We start from the raw sequence: 24,904 nt of genomic DNA, 5'->3' as shown, positions 1-24,904 counted from the left end.
GCACGAAAATCCAGAGGCAAGCGTTGCGGTATAGAAACTCAAGGTCAACTGGATCCAGCAGGAACTCCAGCCCGTCGGCTTCCAGCGCCGCTCCGCCGCAAGAAGTCGCATCCGTCGCGCCCGCCATTACCGTGAGGTACTTTCCCACCGCTCGGTCTCATTGCTCATCAAACCGCCCGTCCCGAACCCTCGACATGTTTCCCAGGAGGACCCCACAAACAGATGTGCTGTACAGGGACGGCTCAGTTTGGTCCCTCACGACCTGGACTACCATCGTACGAGTTCTGGGCCACGGCTCAGACGCCCAGGCCGTCCCGAACCTTCGACATGTTTCCCAGGAGGACCCCACAAACAGACGTGCAGTACATGGACGGCTCAGTTTGGTCCCTCGCAACCTGGACTACCATCGTACGAGTTCTGGGCCACAGCTCAGACACCCAGGTCGTCCTCATTTTCTCATGGTCCATCTCTGTCACATCTGACACACTTTTCAGCATCTTAAGGAAACAGCCAAAGGCACAGATTTCAGGTGCAGATGAGCCCGGGCACCAAATCGCCATGTCCGCTCTCTCATCTTATCTGTACTAATCTATTAGAGCATCTCTAGCCATTCGGCCCCCCAGGCGCTTGAAATATCGCCGCCTAGGGCTGCGTCGGCGATATTTTCGGCGTGGGGGTGATTGGGTTCCTAGCCACCGCGCCCAGGTCGCCCCCAGACGTCGTCTTTTTGAAAAAAAAACTCGACCAAAGTTCGTCCAAACACAACAAAATTCTGCCAAATTCGACACTTTCATTGATATTTGTACATTAAAACTTAAAAACATAATGAAAAACTAAAAACGACTGCGCCACTGTCCGCCGCCCCTCCTACAGGTCGAAGAGCGTGCTGAAGGCGCTGTAGTCGCCGCCGTCGTCGGCCTCCTTCTTCACGCCGCCGCCGTCCATGCTGCACCCCTGTCCTGCGTTGCCTAGCGGCGGCGGTGCGCCGTCGTCATCACTGTCCTCGAGGACGATGACGCCGCCCTCATCGCAGCCGCGGCGACGAGCGGCGAACTCCTCGAGGGCGCGGCGCTGACGCTCCGTCTCCAGCCGGACGTAGTCCTCCTGTGCCCACTTGATGGCGGCCTCGTCGTCGAGGGTGGCCGTGTCATCGTGCTCGCTCTTCACGCCGACGAGCCCGGGCTCTGTCTTGGGCTTGACGAGGCGGGAGGACGAGAAGCCACGGCTGCCCTCGTTGATGACGAGGGCGCCACCGCGGGTGCGCGGCCCTAGCGGCATCTCCACGGGCTCGGCCTTGACGCTGGCGAGCGCCGGGGATCCGGACAAGTGGGATTGCGATGAGTAGGAGGAGGACAACGACGACGAACCACCCGTCATGCAACGCGGCAGCCAAATGCCACCGCCGCTCCAGGGGGGACAGGCGCCGGGGCCGCCTTGTACAGGAACGGCGGTTGGTTGCTGTCCTCGAGGTGCTCGAGGACAAAGTGCAGCGTCCGCCCGGGAACGCCCCACCACAGGCAGCGGCCGTCGGCATTGTGGCGCCCCTCACCGGCGCATTGTTGGTGGAGGCGAGCTGCTTCTCGTGGCGGCGTTGGAAGTACGACGCCCAACTGGCGTGGTTGTCGGCGGCGTACTCCGGGCGACCGCGCACCTCCTCCGGCATGGAGCCCGGACGCACTCGATCTCGTTGTGGAAGTAGGGGGTGCTCGGCATCGGGCTGGGGGGAGGGACTGGGACTCCTCTGGCGCTGAGCTTCTACCGCCCCGGTGCGCGCATGTCAGGCGGCGCCAGGTAGTTGGCCTCGTGGAGGAGGTGCGCCTCCCACTCGTGCAGGGTGCGGCGGCCGAAGCCGTTGGCCGCCGCACCATCGCCGGGGAAACGCTCACCCATCGGACGCGGTGGCTGGTGTCAGGGGGGAGAGAGCTGGAATGGGGCGGCGGCGACGAGAGAGGGACTGCGGGCGAACACGAACGAGAGTGTGTCCACCGGCGGGGAGGGGTGGCTTTTTATAGCTGCTGGGGGCGGCAGACGTGTGTGCACGCGTGGCGGGAGGGGGAAGGGGCGTCGCCGGGCCTTCACTGCACCGCCCGGGGGGATCAATGGAAGGCTGACCGGCGCGGCAGCCCGCCAGCCTTGGCATTGATTCCCGCGGGAACCGAGGCGATTAGGACAACGAAGGCGGCGAGTCGCTGACTCGGCGGACCCACTCCTTTTCGCGCCAAAAACGCTTCCCCCGGCGCCCCCGGGCGCCCCCAGCGCGCCAGGTTCGGCCTGGGTCCGCCGGCGCCAAAGTCGGCCCTAATCGGCGAAAACTGGGCTTCTGGGGGCGCGACTGGGCCGATTATTAGACGTCGGCGACGAAAAAGGGCCTGGGGGGCGAGTGAAGATGCTCTTAGACACAAGTTACAGTGTGTCTATGTAGAATGCTTAGGTGCTTGCGCCCCTAAAGCACCTCACTCCTTCCATTGAAACATGTTGTATACGTAGAATGGGTCCATGCGAGTCTTGCTGAGGACGTCACATATTCACTCTTGCTATAACCACAATGACAGAGAATGACTACTACAGGTTTGTTGATGGATGACTTTAGGTCGTTATCCCATAGACAGTGGTCTGGGCAGGGAATGGACGCCTTTGCTTTTGTTTTATGAGTTGTATGTTGGTTGAAAGACCCTGGTTGTACATATTCGTTGTATTTGACTCCTCGGAATTGTTGTATATATGTTGTTGTCGCGGACTATTTCATTTTCTGTGTTTTCCTAGCAACTGTTCTACCACATGGTGGGCACGTTTTGACATGTTCGTTATGTGAAGCTTTGGCGCCTTAGGATCGTTATTAAGTGGAGGCTAGTGGAAGTTTCTAGATCTGCATATCGTCATTCCCAGGGTGCTACATATATGGTGCTGGACTATATGGTGTTTGTTGGGCTATGAGTGTTACTATACCTTTTGCCGAGTGTTACACTCAGTAAAGGTAACTTTGCTGAGAGCTATGGTGGCTAACGAGCCATGTGGCACACAATGGTAACTTCTGGCAATGTTTGTCGGTTCCTCTAGGCCGCACTAGGCAAAGCTTGGGTCACCACATTTACCAAGTTCCAGATCTAAGAGCATCTCCCACAGCCTAGCTATATAAGCGCCGCACTGAAAAATTAGTGCTTTTTGCGCGCGCGCTGAAAGAAATATGCCCTAGAGGCAATAATAAAGTTGTTATTTATATTTCCTTATATCATGATAAATGTTTATTATTCATGCTAGAATTGTATTAACCGGAAATATGCCTCTACTATACTAGCTCGTTAATCAAAGATGGTTAAGTTTCCTAACCATAGACATGTGTTGTCATTTGGTGAACAGGATCACATCATTAGGAGAATGATGTGATGGACAAGACCCATCAGTTAGCTTAGCATAATGATAGTTAAGTTTTATTGCTATTGCTTTCTTCATGACTCATACATATTCCTTTAACTATGAGATTATGCAACTCCCAAATAACGGAGGAATACCTTATTTGATATCAAACGTCACTATGTAACTAGGTGATTATAAAGATGCTCTACAGATATCTCTAAAGGTGTTTGTTAGGTTGTCATAGATCGAGATTAGGATTTGTCACTCCAAGTATCGGAGAGGTATCTCTGGGCCCTCTCGGTAATGCACATCATGATAAGCCTAGCAAGCAATGTGACTAATGAATTAGTTACGGGATGATGCATTACGGAACGAGTAAAGAGACTTGCCAGTAACGAGATTGAACTAGGTATGAAGATACCGACCATCGAATATCGAGCAAGTAACATACCGATGACAAAGGAAATGACGTATGTTGTCATTGCGGTTTGACCGATTTCGTAGAATATGTAGGAACCAATATGAGCATCCAGGTTCCGCTGTTGGTTATTGATCGGAGATGTGTCTCGGTCATGTCTACATAGTTATCGAACCCGTAGGGACCGCACGCTTAACGTTCGATGACGATTTATATTATAAGTTATGAGTTTTGGTGACCGAAGATTGTTTGGAGTCCCAGATGAGATCATGGACATGACAAGGAGTCTCGAAATGGTCAAGAGGTAAAGATTGATATATTGGATGATAGTATTCGGGCACCGGAATGGTTCCGGAGTGTTTTGGGTATTTATCGGAGTACCGAGGGGTTATCGGAACCCCCCGGGGGAAGTAATGGGCCATAGGGGAGAGGCTTGGCATCCCACAAGGGGGTGGCGCCCCCCCATGGGGAGTCCAAATTGGACAAGGGGAGGGGGCGCGGCCCCCCTTTCCTTCTCCCTCTCCCTTTCCTTCCCCCTTTCCCCCTTCGATAGAAGGAAGGGGGGCGAATAGGACTAGGAGTCCAAGTGGGATTCCTCCCCACTTGGCGCGCCCTAGGCCGGCCTCCTCTCCTCTCCCTCCTTTATATACGGGGGCGGGGGGCACCTCTAAACACATCAATTGTTTCTTAGCCGTGTGCGGTGCCCCCCTCCACCGTTTACTCCTCTGGTCATATTGTCGTAGTGCTTAGGCGAAGCCCTGCGCGGATCACATCACCATCACCGTCACCACGCCGTCGTGCTGACGAAACTCTCCCTCGACACTTTGCTGGATCAAGAGTTCGAGGGATTTCATCGAGATGAACGTGTGTAGAACTCGGAGGTGTCGTACGTTCGGTACTTGATCGGTTGAATCGAGAAGACGTTCGACTACATCAACCATGTTAAACTAACGCTTCCGCTTTCGGTCTACGAGGGTACGTGGACACACCTCCCCCTCTTGTTGCTATGCATCTCCTAGATAGATCTTGCGTGATCGTGGGATTTTTTTGAAATTGCATGCTACATTCCCCAACAGTGGCATCCGAGCCAGGTCTATGCATAGATGATATGCACGAGTAGAACACAAAGAGTTGTGGGCGGTGATCATCATACTGCTTACCACCAATGTCTTATTTTGATTCAGCGGTATTGTTGGATGAAGCGGCCCGGACCAACCTTACATAACCACGTTCATGAGACCGGTTCCACCGACAGACATGCAACTAGTTTTGCATAAAGGTGGCTGGAGGGTGTCTGTTTCTTCAACTTTAGTTGAATCAAATTTTACTGCGGCCGGTCCTTGTTGAAGGTTAAAACAGCAAACTTGATAAATCACCGTTGTGGTTTTGATGCGTAGGTAAGAACGGTTCTTACTAGAAGCCCGTAGCAGCCACGTAAAACTTGCAACAACAAAGTAGAGGACGTCTTTTTTTTTTGCAGGCCATGTTGTGATGTGATATGGTCAAGACATGATGTGATATGCGTTATTGTATGAGATGATCATGTTTTGTAAAAGTTATCGGCAACTAGCAGGAGCCTTATGGTTGTCGCTTTATTGTATGAAATGCAAACGCCATGTAATTGCTTTACTTTATCACTATGCATTAGCGATAGTTGTATAAGCAATAGTTGGCGAGACGACAACGATGCTACGATGGAGATCAAGGTGTCAAGCTGGTGACGATGGAAATCATGACGATGCTTTGGAGATGGAGATCAAAGGCACAAGATGATGATGGCCATATCATGTCACATATTTTGATTGCATGTGATGCTTATCTTATATGCATATCATTTTGCTTAGTACGGCGGTAGCATTATAAGATGATCCTCACTAAAATTTCAAGGTATAAGTGTTCTCCCTGAGTATGCACCATTGCGAGAGTTCGTCGTGCCAAGACACCACGTGATGATCGGGTGTGATAAGCTCTACGTTCACATACAACGGGTCCAAGGCAGTTTTGCACATGTGGAATACTCGGGTTAAACTTGACGAGCCTAGCATGTACAGACATGGCCTCGGAACACTGGAGACCGAAAGGTCGAACGTGAATCATATAGTAGATATGATGAACATAGAGATGTTCACCATTGAAGACTACTCCATCTCACGTGATGATCGGACATGGTTTAGTTGATTTGGATCACGTGATCATTTAGATGACCCGAGGATGCCTATCTAAGTGGGAGTTCTTAAGTAATATGATTAATTGAACTTAAATTTATCATGAACTTAGTCCTGATAGTATTTGCATATCTATGTTGTAGATCAATAGCTCGCGTATAGCTCCCCTATTTTATTTTTGATATGTTCCTAGAGAAAACTAAGTTGAAAGATGATAGTAGCAATGATGCGGATTGGGACCGTGATCTGAGGATTATCCTCATTGCTGCACAGAAGAATTATGTCCTTGATGCACCGCTAGGTGGCAGACCTATTGCGGGAGCAGATGCAGACGTTATGAACATTTGACAAGCTTGGTATGATGACTACTTGATAGTTTAGTGCGCCATGCTTTACGGCTTAGAACCGGGACTTCAAAAACATTTTGAACGCCACGGAGCATGTGAGATGTTCCAAGAGTTGAAATTAGTATTTCAGACTCATGCCCGTGTCGAGAGGTATGAGACCTCTGACAAGTACTTTGCCTACAAGATGGAGAAGAATAGCTCAGCTAGTGAGCATGTGCTCAGAATGTCTGGGCACTACAATCGCTTGAATCAAGTGGGAGTTAATCTTCCATATAACATAGTGATTGGCAGAGTTCTCTAGTCACTATCACCAAGTTACTAGAACTTCGTGATGAACTATAATATGCAAGGGATGACGAAAACGATTCCCAAGCTCTTCGCGATGCTGAAATCGGCGAAGGTAGAAATCAAGAAATAGCATCAAGTGATGGTTAAACAAGACCACTAGTTTCAAGAAAAAGGGCAAGGGAAAGAAAGGGAACTTCAAGAAGAATGACAAGCAAGTTGTAACTCCCATGAAGAAGCCCAAAGCTAGACCTAAGCCTAAAACTCAGTGCTTCTACTACAAAGAGAATGGTCACTAGAAGCGGAACTACCCCAAATACTTGGCGGATAAGAAGGATAGCAAAGTGAACAAGGGTATATTTGATATACAGATTATTGATGTGTACCTTACTAGTGTTCGTAGTAGCCCCTGGGTATTTGATACCGGTTCAGTTGCTAAGATTAGTAACTCGAAACAGGAGTTGCAGAATGAACAGAGACTGGTTAAGCATGAGGTGACGATGTGTGTTGGAAGTGATTCCAAGGTTGATACGATCACCATCGCACACTCCCTCTACCTTCGGGATTAGTGTTGAACCTAAAATAAATGTTATTTGTGTTGGGGAACGTAGTAATTTCACAATATTCCTACAAACATGCAAGATCTATCTAGGTGATGCATAGCAACGAGAGGGGAGAGTGTTGTCTACGTACCCTCGTAGACCGAAAGCGGAACCGTTAAGTAACGCGGTTGATGTTGTCGAACGTCTTCGCGATCCAACCGATCAAGTACCGAACGCACGACACCTCCGCGATCTACACGTGTTCAGCTCGGTGACATCACTCGAACTCTAGATCCAGCTGAGGCCAAGGGAGATTTCCGTCAGAACGACGGCGTGGTGACGGTGATGATGAAGTTACCGGCGCAGGGCTTCGCCTAAGCACTACGACGATATGACCGAGGTGGAAATCTGTGGAGGGGGGCACCGCACATGGCTAAACAATCAACTTGTGTGTCTTGGGGGTGCCCCCCTCCCACGTATACAAAGGAGGGAGGGAGGAGGAGGCCGGCCAAGGGGTGGCGCGCCCAAGGGGGGGAGTCCTACTTCAAGTAGGTTTGGCTCCCCCCTTTCCTATTCCTATTAGGAGAAGGAGGAAGGAGGAGGAGAGAAGAAGGAAAGGGGGAGCCGGCCCCCCAAACCCTAAACCAATTCGGTTTGGGCCTAGGGGGCGTGCCCCACCACTTGCCCGCTGCCTCCTATCTCCGCTAGGGCCCATTAAGGCCCATTGACTCCCCGGGGGGTTCCGGTAACCTCCCAGTACTCCGAAAAATATCCGATACACTTCGAAACCCTTCCGGTGTCCGAATATAACCTTCCAATATATCAATCTTCATGTCTCGACCATTTCGAGACTGCTCGTCATGTCTGTGATCTCATCCGGGACTCCGAACAACCTTCGGTACATCAAATCACATAAACTCATATTACCAATCGTCATCGAACGTTAAGCGTGCGGACTCTACGGGTTCGAGAACTATGTAGACATGACCGAGACACCTCTCCGGTCAATAACCAATAGCGGAACCTGGATGCTCATATTGGTTCCTACATATTACGCGAAGATCTTTATCGGTCAAACCGCATAACAACATACGTTGTTCCTTTTGTCATCGGTATGTTACTTGCCCGAGATTCGATCGTCGGTATCTCAATACCTAGTTCAATCTCATTACCGGCAAGTCTCTTTACTCGTTCCCTAATGCATCATCCCATGATTAACTCATTAGTCAAATTGCTTGCAAGGCTTATAGTGATGTGCATTACAGAGAGGGCCCAGAGATACCTCTCCGAAACACGGAGTGACAAATCCTAATCTCGATCTATGCCAACCCAACAAACACCATCGTAAACACCTGTAGAGCATCTTTATAATCACCCAGTTACATTGTGATGTTTGATAGCACACTAAGTGTTCCTCCGGCATTCGGGAATTGCATAATCTCATAGTCATAGGAACATGTATAAGTTATGAAGAAAGCAATAGCAACAAACTAAATGATCATAGTGCTAAGCTAACGAATGGGTCTTGTCCATCATATCATTCTCTAATGATGTGATCCCGTTCATCAAATGACAACACATGTCTATGGCTAGGAAACTTAAACATCTTTGATTAACGAGCTAGTCAAGTAGAGGCATACTAGGGACACTCTGTTTGTCTATGTATTCACACATGTACTAATTTTCGGTTAATACAATTCTAGAATGAATAGTAAACATTTATCATGAAATAAGGAAATAAATAATAACTTTATTATTGCCTCTAGGGCATATTTCCTTTAGTCTTCCACTTGCACTAGAGTCAATAATCTACTTCACATCGCCATGTGATTTAACACCAATAGTTCACATCTTTATGTGATTAACACCCATAGTTCACATCGCCATGTGACCAACACTCAAAAGGTTTACTAGAGTCAATAATCTAGTTCACATCGCTATGTGATTAACACCCAAGAGTAATAACGTATGATCATGTTTTGCCTGTGAGAGAAATTTTTTGTCTACGGGTCTGGAACATTCAGATCCGTATGTATTTTGCAAATTTTTATGTCTACAATACTCTGCACGGAGCTACTCTAGCTAATTGCTCCCACTTTCAATATGTATCTAGATCGAGAGTTAGAGTCATCCAGATCGGTGTCAAAGCTTGCATCGACGTAACTCTTTACGACGAACTCTTTGTCACCTCCATAACCGAAAACATTTCCTTATTCCACTACGGATAATTTTGACCGCTGTCCAGTGATCCACTCCTGGATCACTATCGTACCTTCTTGCCAAACTCATGGCGAGGTACACAATAGGTCTGGTACATAGCATAGCATACTTTATAGAACCTATGACTGAGTGTCACGACCGGTTTTTCAATAAAATATTTATTGAGAGACCAATCCCTTTTACGGACCAGTGAAGAAGAATTTCCTTCTCACTGGTAGACAATATCTTGGTCACAGAAGAAAAATACCAGGAGTACTGAATATAATACGGGGTTGAGCGGAAACTGCTCAACTGTTTATTACATGCACGCCGATAAAACAATACGGCAGATAGGGTGGCATGACTACTAACTCACGATAATAACGGTGGTGGAAATATCACAGCGGAACGGGTGATATGATTCCTGAAGACTACAGCTCTTCGAGCGTCGGAGTGAGGCTCGAGGAGACTTATTGCGGGTGGTGGAAGCGTATATAATACAAGTGACCAATATCCGGGATCATGCATGACTGACTGGGACTCCTCTAGGCGTCGGACGCACTATCAAACTCTTCATCCAAGAGATCGCCTTCGTCAACATCTGGCCAAATCAACAAGCCAGGTGAGTACTATGAAAGTACTCGCAAGACAGTTCGGACAAAAGATATAACAAATGAACACATGAAGCATATGAACAAGTTAACCAGCGCGTTCAGACATAGAGTTAATAAAATACTGGGTGCCAAACGAGTGTCTGAAAGACTCCTCGAGAGGAAACTGCAGAAAAGTAATACTGGTGCCAAACGAGTGTCTGAATGACTCCTCGAGTGGAAAATGCAGAATAGTAATACTGGTGCCAAACGAGTGTCTGAATGACTCCTCGAGAGGAAAATGCAGAATAGTAATACTGGTGCCAAACGAGTGTCTGAATGACTCCTCGAGAGGAAAATGCTGAATAGTAATGCCGCAGTCGGGCGTCAAGGCGACACCACATAAAGGGCTCATAACAGAAAATAAAGACGGTACGTGCCACAGTCGGACGTCTGAGTGACATCGCATAAAGGGCTTATATTTAGAGTAAGAAACAAAACGCGCCACAGTCGGACGTCTGCGCGACGTCGCATAAAGGGCTTATATTGAAGCTCAAAAATGCAGTAGCTCGAAATCATAAATTATTACAAGTACGAGACAAGTAAAAGGTTAGTCCATCCATAGTAATAATAATCTAACCGGGGTTTACCACTTGAGCTTGTTCACCGGGGACAAGTTTTCCACGCGGATAGATATGGATATACTGATTTCACTACTTGATCATGGATACGATGATTTGGAAGGATATGACTCTGCAGAGTTTGTACTTAACCACAGCCAACGGATTTCAGTAGTCACGGGGACTAGTTCCGTTTACGGTGATTTGGAAGAAACACGTCTAACCAGTACACACCCATTTCAATATTCCGAAGCCAGGGATCACCCTCGGCAACGTTCAAGAAAAACCTTGAGACGGGGAGGCTACAACCTCGCGTAGCATGGGATCAAATTTCTATACGCGCGCTCTAAGGGGGTGCCCCCCCCCCTCTCGGTCCCAACCGGAAACACCCATGCCCCCTGACCGGATGACTGGCTTTAATCCTGGGCCAAGGTACCATCATCCCGGCCCCTCTGTTTGGTGTGTACACGGAAAGAGGTTACCAACTTACTAAACTGCATCCGGGCAAATGAAACATGTGGTAGCACGGAGGGGAAAAGAACGATAACGTGACTCCGTCCACGTTAACGTCGGAATTCGTCGGATGACGCAAGGCTGGTATGCTACAACAGTACCACCTTGCTTCCCTTCATGTCACCACATGATTAGGCCATCTCTCATCAGAGATCATCGCAACTTTGGAAGAAAAGCGGGTAGTTGCCTCACAAGCAACGAGGTACTCACTGACACTCATATGCCACGCACAAACTGTCAAGCAACCATGCAAAACACCTATCATATCAAATGTTCAAACATGCTTGCCTGGTTCGGAGAAGTCGGAGTCTAGCTTGGCGAAGTTCGCGGCTCCGTCACCTCTCCCGGAACCTACGGCAATAACGAAAACGGGTACTAACGTGAAAACCAACGCGTGCACAGAAACTTCTCCAAAAAAATTCCAAATAAATCTCATAAAAAACTAGACAAAATTTTAAGAATGTCAGAAAAAGAATCACTCAAAAATTCCTTTTTATTAAAAAGTTATAAAGGTTTCTGTCCAGGGACTTATCTGTAATGAAACAGAAAAGTTCCAGGGTTTAAATGGAGAAAACAGAAAACGCTTTGGAAAGAAATGCGCAAGCTAAAGAGGGAAAGCGTATTTTGCCCGAAGGCGCCAACAGAAAACGGTTCGAGGGAGAATAGAACAGAGGCTGACATGCGGGGTCCACATGTCAGGTTTGAAAAGCTCGCCGGCGCCCGAAGACTGCGGTGGACGCCGGCGTCGAACCACGGCGAGTCAGGAGGATCGGAGGGTACCAAGAGCTTCAACGTGTCCTTCCGCGTCGGTGGGTGGTGGACTCGACCGTCGGAGAGCACCACGTCGACGGCGACACTTTCTCCGGCGGACGGCGGCTCGGGTGGTGGTGGAGAACTCCGGTGGAGGGCTGCAAACTTCGAATTGAAGCGCGGGTCAGAAGGAGGGATGCATAGTGAAGCTACTGGCAAGAGATGGGAGGCAGAGGTGCATGCACGGGAGTGAATCGAGCTGGATCCCGTGGCGGGTCGCGGCGGCCGGAGACAGGGAAGAAAGATCTCCCGTGGCTCTACCAGTGGCTAGGCGTGCTCTAGGTGGAGTGCAGAGGTGGTGTGGGTTCGAGTTGAAGCTCGGGGCCTCTATTTATAGGCGGATCGACGGGGTGGCCGTGAACGGAGAATCTCCGGTGAGCAATTACGGCGATGCAGTGGATTGGTAGGAGGTTTGAGTGGCCAGGCAGCATCAGTGGAAGTTACTGGTGTCGTTCCCCCACTAATCCCGGCTGGTCTTGGCGTAACGGCGCCGGTCCACGGTGGAGTGGCCGCATGGGCACGACGGCGGCAGAGAGCGTGCTCCGCGCCCTGCGGTTCACGACGCGAGTGGCAGCGCGTTCGGGGGAGTGGAAGGCCACGCGGCGAGCTCCGGTGGCTTGGGCGGCGCTGGGTGGCGCCGTCAGCGCCGCGCCTCTCTCTGGCGGCCGCAAAGCCGCCGCTGGCGTCGGTCACGGGGCGGCTCACCTTCTGCTGCTCGTCGCCGACGTCCGCAAGGTGCCAGGCGTTCGTGCGGAGCAGGAACAAGGGGGAGGGGACGAGGAGCAAGGCGACATCGGGGCACTGTCGAGATCGACAACAAGTTCTGAAGAAAACGACAGTAGGGCACTGAACTGAATTTCTGAATCTCTGAACTTGACATTGACAAAGCACTGCAGGTGTTCGATAGAATGATTTGGCAATGAGAAAAAAATTTCTGGAGCTGGTACTTGGTGAGGTGACCACTCAATGCACCCAGAGGCTGCCTGATTTTACTTGGAATTTTTGGAGAAAGTTTTGAATGAATTTCACCAAATTTGACAAATCTGGCCCAAACTTGCAGCAAGTGTAGTTTGAAAAATTTGAACTGAAGACCAGTGGATCTTCATGGATCTTGGTTGAGGGTTCGAAGGACTAGGAAGGGGAGTTGGTTTGGGGGCAAAAATCAAAACAAACAGAGGAGTTCCTTTGTAAATCACCAATGGCTAGAATAGAAGACAGAAATTTATTTGATAGGTTTTGAATGGAAAAATTTATATGGAGAGGTACAACTTGCTGGATTTGATGCAAAACATGATCCAAAGATGAGGGGAGGGTTAGGAGAGTGGATTTGCACTAAGGCCATGGCAAGAGGGAATTGTTGAAAGTGGCAAGGGATTATTCCAAAAGCCATAGTGCAAATTCAAAGAGATTTTCAAAAGTCATTTTCCTCAAGTGAAAAGCATTTTGTCTTGAGTCAAAATAAGAAGTAAGAACCTCCAAGACCAAAAACAGATCTTGGGTGAATCCAAATAAAACTTTTGCCATAAAAAAATATTTGAAAGGGAGAGTTCTTTTGAGGAAAAATTTTAAATCACCTCCCTCAAGTCAAATAAATTTTTTTTGAAAAATCCAAATAAAAACTTGGGTGTCACAACACCTACCCCCTTAGGAAAAATCTCGTCCTCGAGATTTCTGCTGATCCTCAAATAGATATGGGTATTCTGCCTGAAGAAAATCTTCCCTTTCCCATGTGGCTTCATCCTCAGTGTGGTTGCTCCACTGAACTCTGAAAAACTTTGTCGTCTTCTAACGGGTCCTCCGTTCAGACTCTTCTAAAATCTTTACTGGCCGCTCTCTGTAGGTGAGATCTGGTTGTACATCAATGCCCTCATGAGATACATGCTTCTCCGGGTTACTCACACATTTTCTCAATTGTGAGACGTGGAATACGTCATGGACGTCTGACAGCTCCTTGGGTAGGTCTAGTTGGTAGGCTACTGTGCCTCTTCGGGCCTTTATACAAAATGGTCCAATAAATCTCGGGGCTAGCTTCCCTTTAATTTTGAACCGTTGCAGACCCCTCATGGGAGATACTCGGAGGTATACGGAATCACCGGGTTCAAAGCTGACCTCACGATGCTTCTGATCATAGTAGCTCTTTTGTCGGCTCTGCGCTGTCTTCAGTCTGTCCCTAATCTGTTTAACTTTCTCCTCGGCCTCTTTAAGCATGTCTGGGACGAAGATACGGCTGTCACCTGTTTCTGACCAATTTAGTGGGGTACGACACCTTCGTCCGTACAATGCTTCAAAGGGTGCCATTTGCAAGCTGGCTTGGTAACTATTGTTGTAAGAAAATTCGGCATACGGCAAACTCTCTTCCCAACTGGATCCATAGGTGAGCACATAGGCTCTTAGCATATCCTCTAGGATTTGGTTTACACATTCAGTTTGTACATCAGTCTGAGGGTGGTATGCTGTGCTGAAAGCTAGTTGCGTGCCCAGAGCTTGTTGTAGGCGATCCCAAAATTTGGAGACGAATTGTGTGCCTCGGTCGGATATTATAGTCTTTGGGACTCCATGCAAACAAACTACACGAGAGAGGTAAAGTTTGGCCAGTCTTTGTGTGGAGTAGGTAGTCTTCACGGGAATGAAATGAGCAACCTTGGTTAGTCGGTCTGTGATGACCCATATGGAGTCATTTCCGCGTTGTGATCGGGGTAATCCGACAATGAAATCCATTCCTATTTCATCCCATTTCCATTCCGGTATCCTGTTCGGCTAGAGTAGCCCTGCTGGCTTTTGATGCTCGGCTTTGGTGCGCTGACATGAATCGCAACAAGCAATGAACGTGGCTATATCTCTCTTCATACCGTGCCACCAAAATCTTTCCTGAATGTCCTTGTACATTTTGGTTCCTCCAGGATGGATCGAGTATGGAGCGGTGTGGCTTTCGGTTAAGATTCGTTGCTCGAGTTCCTCAATGTTAGGTACGCAAAGTCTGTCTCCGTACCATAATGTTCCTTCACTGTCTGTGACGAACTCTGAAGCCTTGCCAAGGTTCATTTTCTTCTTTATCCCTTCGATGCTGGGATGTCCCTGTTGAGCCTTCTTAATTTGTTCCACCAGGGTGGGTTGTATCTCCAGATTTGATATGGTGCCTTCAGAGACTAACATCATGTTGAGCCTAGCGAACTCTTGCTGAAATTCAGGCCTCAAGTTTTGCGGACCGTCATTGTCCGGGCTGGGGTTTCGACTAAGGGCATCGGCCACCACATTTGCTTTCCCTGGATGGTAGTGGATACCGACGTCATAGTCCTTGACCAACTCCAACCAGCGTCGTTGGCGTAAATTTAGCTCAGGCTGTGTGAAAATATATTTGAGGCTCTTATGGTCTGTATATATTTCACAGCGATTTCCCAACAGAAAGTGCCTCCACTCCTTGAGTGCATGTATAACTGCTGCTAGTTCCAAGTCATGTGTTGGGTAATTTTCCTCATGTTTTCGCAGCTGTCTGGAGGCATATGCGACAACTTTGCCATCTTGCATCAGCACCCACCCGAGACCTTTTCGGGATGCGTCACAATACACTTCAAAACTCTTGTGTATGTCTGGCACAGTTAAGACCGGTGCGGTTGTCAGCTTCTTCTTGAGTTCTTGGAAGCTTTTCTCGCATGCTTCCGTCCATACAAACTTCTTGTCCTTCTTGAGTAACTGTGTTATAGGTTTTGCCACAGTGGAGAATCCTTCAATAAATCTTCTGTAATACCCGGCCATTCCTAGGAAACTCCGCACATCTGTAACGTTGGCGGGTGGCTTCCAGTCAAGTATGGCCTTGACTTTTTCTGGGTCTACGGCCACGCCTTCTTGGTTCAATATATGGCCTAAGAAACCAACTTGTCTTAGCCAAAATTCGCACTTGCTAAATTTGGCGTACAACTAATGTTTTCTTAATTCTCCCAAAACAATTCTGAGGTGCTCAGCATGCTCTTCCGGTGTCCTTGAATAAACCAGGATATCGTCAATAAATACCACAACAAATTTGTCCATGAATTTCATAAATACTTTGTTCATGAGGTGGACGAAATATGCGGGGGCATTTGTTAGACCAAAAGGCATCACTGTGAACTCATATAATCCGTATCTGGAAGTGAATGTTGTCTTGGGGATATCTTCTGTCCGTACTTTCAGTTGGTGATATCCCGATCTTAAATCAATCTTTGAGAATACCTTGGCTTGTGCGAGCTGGTCAAACAAATCATTTATCCGTGGCATCGGATATTTGTTTTTGATGGTGACCATATTGAGGGCTCGATAGTCTATACACAGTCTCAGTGTCCCATCCTTTTTCTTGGCGAACAACACTGGCGAACCCCATGGTGAGGAGCTGGCTCGAATAAATCCTTTGTCCAATAATTCCTTTATCTGCTTCTTCAACTCCACCAATTCTGAGGGTGCCATTCTATAAGGCTTCTTATAGATGGGAGCGGTGCCAGGTGCTAGTTCGATGCTGAATTCTATCTCTCGGTCTGGTGGCATGCCTGGCAGTTCTTCAGGGAACACATCAGGAAACTCGCATACCACTGGAACTTTTCTCAACTCTGAAACATCCACTTTGTTCAATTTTGGTTGCCGTGATCGTGGTCTTTCTTGAGCTGTAACTTTTATTGTCTTGCCGTGATAATGAGTGAGAATCACAGTCCGATTGAAACAGTCAATGAATCCTTTGTTGGTGGTCAACCAGTCCATTCCTAAAATGACATCCAGTCCTTTATTCTCCAACACGATGAGATTTGCTTGGAACTGTAGTCCTTCGAACTCAATGATCACTCCTTGGCAGTAACTCTGCGTGATTTGCTTATTTCCGGGTGACTTGATGATCATAGATTTTTCCAAGGGGAGTATCGGAAAACCATGTTGCAAAACAAAACTCTTCGAAACGAATGAATGGGAAGCTCCAGAATCAAACAAAACCGTGGCAGGTACTGTGTTGACAGGGAACGTACCGAGCACGATGTCTGGGGCATTCTGCGCTTCTTCCCTGGTCACATGGTTCAGGTGACCCTTCCTGTGGTTGTTGTTGGGGTTGAAATTGTTGCGCTTGGGGGCTGGATTGTTCCCACCATTGCTTGGCTTGGGGGCTGCGTTCCTTGGCTTTGGGCATTGTTTAGCATAGTGCCCTTCTTGACCACAAGCATAGCAGGTGACCCCTGGACGGTACGTGTACTCCTTGTCCCTGTCATGAAACTGTCCGACGGGCCTTGGATCAGTAGTCGTGGATTTCCTTGCTTCAGTCCTCGGGACCTCAGTCCTGCTTCAGTTGTTGCGAGCAAGAGTTGTTTTGTCCCTCTTTCGCTTACGGATATCTTCCAGACTACGGCGCTCATTCTCCAAGGTGATGGCCTTGTCTACCAGAGTTTTAAAATCCGGAAAGGTGTGTACAATCAGTTGGCATCTTAGTGCTGGTGCCAGGCCGTCCAGGAATTTTTTCCATCTTCTTGCTTTCTGTCATGTGCTCGTCGTAGTCATAACGAGATAGCTGGGTAAATTGACCATTGTATTCTGTCACTGACATGCCTCTCTGCTTCAGGTCATCAAACTCTCTCTTCTTGATTTTTATGATGCTCCTGGGGATGTGTGCCCCACGGAAGCCTTCCTTGAACTCTTCCCAGGTGATGTTGTGTTCACTGGGATGCATGTGTAGGAAGTTTTCCCACCATGCTGCAGCTGCTCCAGTAAGGTAGTGTGGTGCATAAAGCACCTTCTCATGATCTGAACACTGAGCAATAATCAGCTTCCTTTCAATGTCACGAAGCCAATCATCGGCTTCCAGCGGCCTATCGGTGTGAGCAAAAGTTGAGGGGCGAGTCTTCTGTAACTCAGATAACTTGGAATGTGGCTGATAGGGCTCACGGTGGTTTCCCATATTGATGACATGATTCATCATCTCTTGGTGCTGTTGCTGGCTTTGCTCGAAGAGACGGCATACTTGAGACAGGGCTGCTTCGCGGTCTTGTTGACTGGACTGTCCCTGAGTGAAGTTGTTGCTAGTCTGTGTCCCATAAACCTCTTCTGGCTGATTGGGCATGGAGCGAGTCCACGGGCGAGACATTTTTCCAGTCTGGGGTATTATTTTGCAAAACCCATGAGAACAACTGTGTAGCACCAGGAAAATCTTGCAAAGGGAACAACTTAAAAGATCCCAAGGTTTTCAAGGAAAACATAAGCGATTTTGCACGGAGGAGAAACTGCTTAGCATATATCTTACACGCGAAAAGCAAACACACGATACAGCACTCAGGATGCGTGTACACATTCCTGACATGTTATTTAGGCTAGCGTACTACTCCGGAAAGGCAGCAAACACACCAATACAAACTAGCGTACAGATAAAACAACACATCATACAAGCAGACATAATGCACGGCTACTCGGCTCTCTCAGTCGGAGATGGTGAAGATTTCCTTTCCCTTGCCCATGGCAAGACTCAGCGGTCCAGGAGAATCAACCTCCACCTCCTCTCTAGCTGGCTCCCGGCGCGAAGCACTGTGCTGCGGTGATGGCGCGGGTGCGACAGGTGGTAGTGCGGGTGTGGCAGGCGGTGCAGCTCTGACTGGAGTAGGAGCGATGACTCGGTCGAACTCCTCAGTGGTAGGAAAACGGCGAGCAGTGGCCAAAACGGTCGGTGCATAAGAGGATAAAGATGAGACGAATGTCAGAGGCGGTGCCGTGTGGAGAAGCTCCTTCCTGCTGGCGGGACCGCCCCGGACTAAGTCCATGCGGGCAGCCACAAGATCGTCTACGAGGTTGTTGAAGGACTCCTCCAGAGCCTTGAGGTACTCCACCACCATCTCGATGGCTCCATCTTGCTCTCCCCGATGGCAGGCGAATGCATAGTGACTGGTGTAAGGCACATGGCATGGAAGGTAGCGGTAGCGGTGAGTCTTCATCGTAGGAAGGATGTCCCGAAGGCGAGCTATCGCCTCACGGGCAGCCATCTGCATGGCATGCCTCTCCGTAGGCATGGCCCTTCCCACAAAACGGAAGTGGCGAGCTGCAGAACGTCCTCCCTTGAATTGCACCACGGCTTGGTGCATAGACACGTCGTCGCTGAGCATGTGCTGGTAAAGCGTGAACTCCGGACGAGTCGCTGGCCCGATCGCGAGCTTGGTGATGGAAACGAGGAGCTTGACAAACCCCTCGGGCACGTTCGTGAACACTCGAGTCTCACGGTTACTGCCAGCCATCTACAAAAGTAGGCAAAAATTCTGAGTAGTCAAGTCATAAATTTTATGATGACCAACAGAAAATAGCTACAATTGCAAAAATGCTGAAAAGCACAAAAGACGCTAATAACCGATTAGCGATCGCACCTAGTGGCTTCCTACAGTCAGCCTGGCTCTGGTACCAAGCTTGTCACGACCGGTTTTTCAATAAAATATTTATTGAGAGACCAATCCCTTTTACGGACCAGTGAAGAAGAATTTCCTTCTCACTGGTAGACAATATCTTGGTCACAGAAGAAAAATACCAGGAGTACTGAATATAATACGGGGTTGAGCGGAAACTGCTCAACTGTTTATTACATGCACGCCGATAAAACAATACGGCGGATAGGGTGGCATGACTACTAACTCATGATAATAACGGTGGTGGAAATATCACAGCGGAACGGGTGATATGATTCCTGAAGACTACAGCTCTTCGAGCGTCGGAGTGAGGCTCGAGGAGACTTATTGCGGCTGGCGGAAGCGTATATAATACAAGTGACCAATATCCAGGATCGTGCAGGACTGACTGGGACTCCTCTAGGCGTCGGACGCGCTATCAAACTCTTCATCCAAGAGATCGCCTTCGTCAACATCTGGCCAAATCAACAAGCCAGGTGAGTACTATGAAAGTACTCGCAAGACAGTTCGGACAAAAGATATAACAAATGAACACATGAAGCATATGAACAAGTTAACCAGCGCGTTCAGACATAGAGTTAATAAAATACTGGGTGCCAAACGAGTGTCTGAAAGACTCCTCGAGAGGAAACTGCAGAAAAGTAATACTGGTGCCAAACGAGTGTCTGAATGACTCCTCGAGAGGAAAATGCAGAATAGTAATACTGGTGCCAAACGAGTGTCTGAATGACTCCTCGAGAGGAAAATGCAGAATAGTAATACTGGTGCCAAACGAGTGTCTGAATGACTCCTCGAGAGGAAAATGCTGAATAGTAATGCCGCAGTCGGGCGTCAAGGTGACACCACATAAAGGGCTCATAACAGAAAATAAAGACGGTACGTGCCACAGTCGGACGTCTGAGCGACATCGCATAAAGGGCTTATATTTAGAGTAAGAAACAAAACGCGCCACAGTCGGACGTCTGCGCGACGTCGCATAAAGGGCTTATATTGAAGCTCAAAAATGCAGTAGCTCGAAATCATAAATTATTACAAGTACGAGACAAGTAAAAGGTTAGTCCATCCATAGTAATAATAATCTAACCGGGGTTTACCACTTGAGCTTGTTCACCGGGGACAAGTTTTCCACGCGGATAGATATGGATATACTGATTTCACTACTTGATCATGGATACGATGATTTGGAAGGATATGACTCTGCAGAGTTTGTACTTAACCACAGCCAACGGATTTCAGTAGTCACGGGGACTAGTTCCGTTTACGGTGATTTGGAAGAAACACGTCTAACCAGTACACACCCATTTCAATATTCCGAAGCCAGGGATCACCCTCGGCAACGTTCAAGAAAAACCTTGAGACGGGGAGGCTACAACCTCGCGTAGCATGGGATCAAATTTCTATACGCGCGCTCTAAGGGGGTGCCCCCCCCTCTCAGTCCCAACCGGAAACACCCATGCCCCCTGACCGGATGACTGGCTTTAATCCTGGGCCAAGGTACCATCATCCCGGCCCCTCTGTTTGGTGTGTACACGGAAAGAGGTTACCAACTTACTAAACCGCATCCTGGCAAATGAAACATGTGGTAGCACGGAGGGGAAAAGAACGATAACGTGACTCCATCCACGTTAACGTCAGAATTCGTCGGATGACGCAAGGCTGGTATGCTACAACAGTACCACCTTGCTGCCCTTCATGTCACCACATGATTAGGCCATCTCTCATCAAAGATCATCGCAACTTTGGAAGAAAAGCGGGTAGTTGCCTCACAAGCAACGAGGTACTCACTGACACTCATATGCCATGCACAAACTGTCAAGCAACCATGCAAAACACCTATCATATCAAATGTTCAAACATGCTTGCCTGGTTCGGAGAAGTCGGAGTCTAGCTCGGCGAAGTTCGCGGCTCCGTCACCTCTCCCGGAACCTACGGCAATAACGAAAACGGGTACTAACGTGAAAACCAACGCGTGCACAGAAACTTCTCCAAAAAATTTCCAAATAAATCTCATAAAAAACTAGACAAAATTTTAAGAATGTCAGAAAAAGAATCACTCAAAAATTCCTTTTTATTAAAAAGTTATAAAGGTTTCTGTCCAGGGACTTATCTGTAATGAAACAGAAAAGTTCCAGGGTTTAAACGGAGAAAACAGAAAACGCTTTGGAAAGAAATGCGCAAGCTAAAGAGGGAAAGCGTATTTTGCCCGAAGGCGCCAACAGAAAACGGTTCGAGGGAGAATAGAACAGAGGCTGACATGCGGGGTCCACATGTCAGGTTTGAAAAGCTCTCCGGCGCCCGAAGACTGCGGTGGACGCCGGCGTCGAACCACGGCGAGTCAGGAGGATCGGAGGGTATCAAGAGCTTCAGCGTGTCCTTCCGCGTCGGTGGGTGGTGGACTCGACCGTCGGAGAGCACCACGTCGACGGCGACACTTTCTCCGGCGGACGGCGGCTCGGGTGGTGGTGGAGAACTCCGGTGGAGGGCTGCAAACTTCGAATTGAAGCGCGGGTCAGAAGGAGGGATGCATAGTGAAGCTACTAGCAAGAGATGGGAGGCAGAGGTGCACGCACGGGAGTGAATCGAGCTGGATCCCGTGGCGGGTCGCGGCGGCCGGAGACGGGGAAGAAATCTCTCCCGTGGCTCTACCAGTGGCTAGGCGTGCTCTAGGTGGAGTGCAGAGGTGGTGTGGGTTTGAGTTGAAGCTCGGGGCCTCTATTTATAGGCGGATCGACGGGGTGGCCGTGAACGGAGAATCTCCGGCGAGCAATTACGGCGATGCAGTGGATTGGTAGGAGGTTTGAGTGGCCAGGCAGCATCAGTGGAAGTTATTGGTGTCGTTCCCCCGCTAATCCCGGCTGGTCTTGGCGTAACGGCGCCGGTCCACGGTGGAGTGGCCGCACGGGCACGACTGCGGCAGAGAGCGTGCTCCGCGCCCTGCGGTTCACGACGCGAGTGGCAGCGTGTTCGGGGGAGTGGAAGGCCACGCGGCGAGCTCCGGTGGCTTGGGCAGCGCTGGGTGGCGCCGCCAGCGCCGCGCCTCTCTCTGGCGGCCGCAAAGCCGCCGCTGGCGTCGGTCACGGGGCGGCGCACCTTCTGCTGCTCGTCGCCGATGTCCGCAAGGTGCCAGGCATTCGTGCGGAGCAGGAACAAGGGGGAGGGGACGAGGAGCAAGGCGACATCGGGGCACTGTCGAGATCGACAACAAGTTCTGAAGAAAATGACAGTAGGGCACTGAACTGAATTTCTGAATCTCTGAACTTGACATTGACAAAGCACTGCAGGTGTTCGACAGAATGATTTGGCAATGAGAAAAAAAATTCTGGAGCTGGTACTTGGTGAGGTGACCACTCAATGCACCCAGAGGCTGCCTGATTTTACTTGGAATTTTTGGAGAAAGTTTTGAATGAATTTCACCAAATTTGACAAATCTGGCCCAAACTTGCAGCAAGTGTAGTTTGAAAAATTTGAACTGAAGACCAGTGGATCTTCATGGATCTTGGTTGAGGGTTCAAAGGACTAGGAAGGGGAGTTGGTTTTGGGGCAAAAATCAAAACAGACAGAGGAGTTCCTTTGTAAATCACCAATGGCTAGAATAGAAGACAGAAATTTATTTGATAGGTTTTGAATGGAAAAATTTATATGGAGAGGTACAACTTGCTGGATTTGATGCAAAACATGATCCAAAGATGAGGGGAGGGTTAGGAGAGTGGATTTGCACTAAGGCCATGGCAAGAGGGAATTGTTGAAAGTGGCAAGGGATTATTCCAAAAGCCATAGTGCAAATTCAAAGAGATTTTCAAAAGTCATTTTCCTCAAGTGAAAAGCATTTTGTCTTGAGTCAAAATAAGAAGTAAGAACCTCCAAGACCAAAAACAGATCTTGGGTGAATTCAAATAAAACTTTTGCCATAAAAAAATTTTGAAAGGGAGAGTTCTTTTGAGGAAAAATTTTAAATCACCTCCCTCAAGTCAAATAAATTTTTTTTGAAAAATCCAAATAAAAACTTGGGTGTCACACTGAGGCATAGGGAATGACTTTCATTCTCTTTCTATTTTCTGCCGTGGTTGGGTTTTGAGTCTTACTCAACTTCACACCTTGCAACACAGGTAAGAACTCCTTTGACTATTCCATTTTGAACTACTTCAAAATCTTGTCAAGGTATGTACTCATTGAAAAAAACTTATCAAGCGTCTTGATCTATCTCTATAGATCTTGATGCTCAATATGTAAGCAGCTTCACCGAGGTCTTTCTTTGAAAAACTCCTTTCAAACACTCCTTTATGCTTTCCAGAAAATTCTACATCATTTCCGATCAACAATATGTCACTCACATATACTTATCAGAAAAGCTGTAGTGCTCCCACTCACTTTCTTGTAAATACGGGCTTCAACGCAAGTCTGTATAAAACTATATGCTTTGATCAACTCATCAAAGCGTATATTCCAACTCCGAGATGCTTGCACCAGTCCATAGATGGATCGCTGGCGCTTGCACATTTTTGTTAGCACCTTTAGGATTGACAAAACCTTCTGGTTGCATCATATACAACTCTTCTTTAATAAATCCATTAAGGAATGCAGTTTTGTTATCCATTTGCCAGATTTCATAAAATGCAGCAATTGCTAACAAGATTCGGACATACTTAAGCATCGCTACGAGTGAGAAAATCTCATCGTAGTCAACACCTTGAACTTGTCAAAAACCTTTCGTGACAAGTCGAGCTTTGTAGATAGTAACACTACTATCATCGTCCGTCTTCCTCTTGAAGATCCATTTATTCTTTATGTCTTTCCGATCATCAGGCAAGTCAACCAAAGTCCATACTTTGTTCTCATACATGGATCCTATCTCAGATTTCATGGCTTTAAACCATTTAGCGGAATCTGGGCTCATCATCACTTCCTCATAGTTTGTAGGTTTGTCACGGTCTAGTAACATGACTTCCAGAACTGGATTACCGTACCACTCTGGTGCGGAACGTACTCTGGTTGACCTACGAGGTTCGGTAGTAACTTGATTTGAAGTTTCATGATCATCATCATTAACTTCCTCACTAATTGGTGTAGGCCTCACTGGAACTGATTTCTGTGATGAACTACTTTCCAATTCAGGAGAAGGTACAATTACCTCATCAAGTTCTACATTCCTCCCACTCACTTCTTTCGAGAGAAACTCCTTCTCTAGAAAGTATCCATTTTTAGCAACGAATATCTTGCCTTCGGATCTGTGATAGAAGGTGTACCCAACAGTTTCCTTTGGGTATCCTATGAAGACACATTTCTCCGATTTAGGTTTGAGCTTATCGGTTGAATCTTTTTCACATAAGCATCGTAGCCCCAAACTTTAAGAAACGACAGCTTAGGTATCTTGTTAAACCACAGTTCATACGGTGTCGTCTCAACGGATTTAGATGGTGCCCTATTTAACGTGAAAGTAGCTATCTCTAATGCATAACCCCAAAACGATAGTGGTAAATCGGTAAGAGACATCATAGATCGCACCATATCTAATAAGGTACGATTACGATGTCGGGCACACCATTACGCTGTGGTGTTCCAGGTGGCGTGAGTTGCGAAACTATTCCGCATTGTTTCAAATGAAGACCAAACTCGTAACTCAAATATTCTCCTCCACGATCAATTCGCAGAAACTTTATTTTCTTGTTACGATGATTT

This window comes from Aegilops tauschii, chromosome 5 (assembly GCF_002575655.3).
Source record: "Aegilops tauschii subsp. strangulata cultivar AL8/78 chromosome 5, Aet v6.0, whole genome shotgun sequence".
Taxonomy (NCBI): Eukaryota; Viridiplantae; Streptophyta; class Magnoliopsida; order Poales; family Poaceae; genus Aegilops; species Aegilops tauschii.
The sequence above is the reverse complement of the archived record's forward strand: the minus strand, read 5'-3'. Positions refer to the sequence as shown.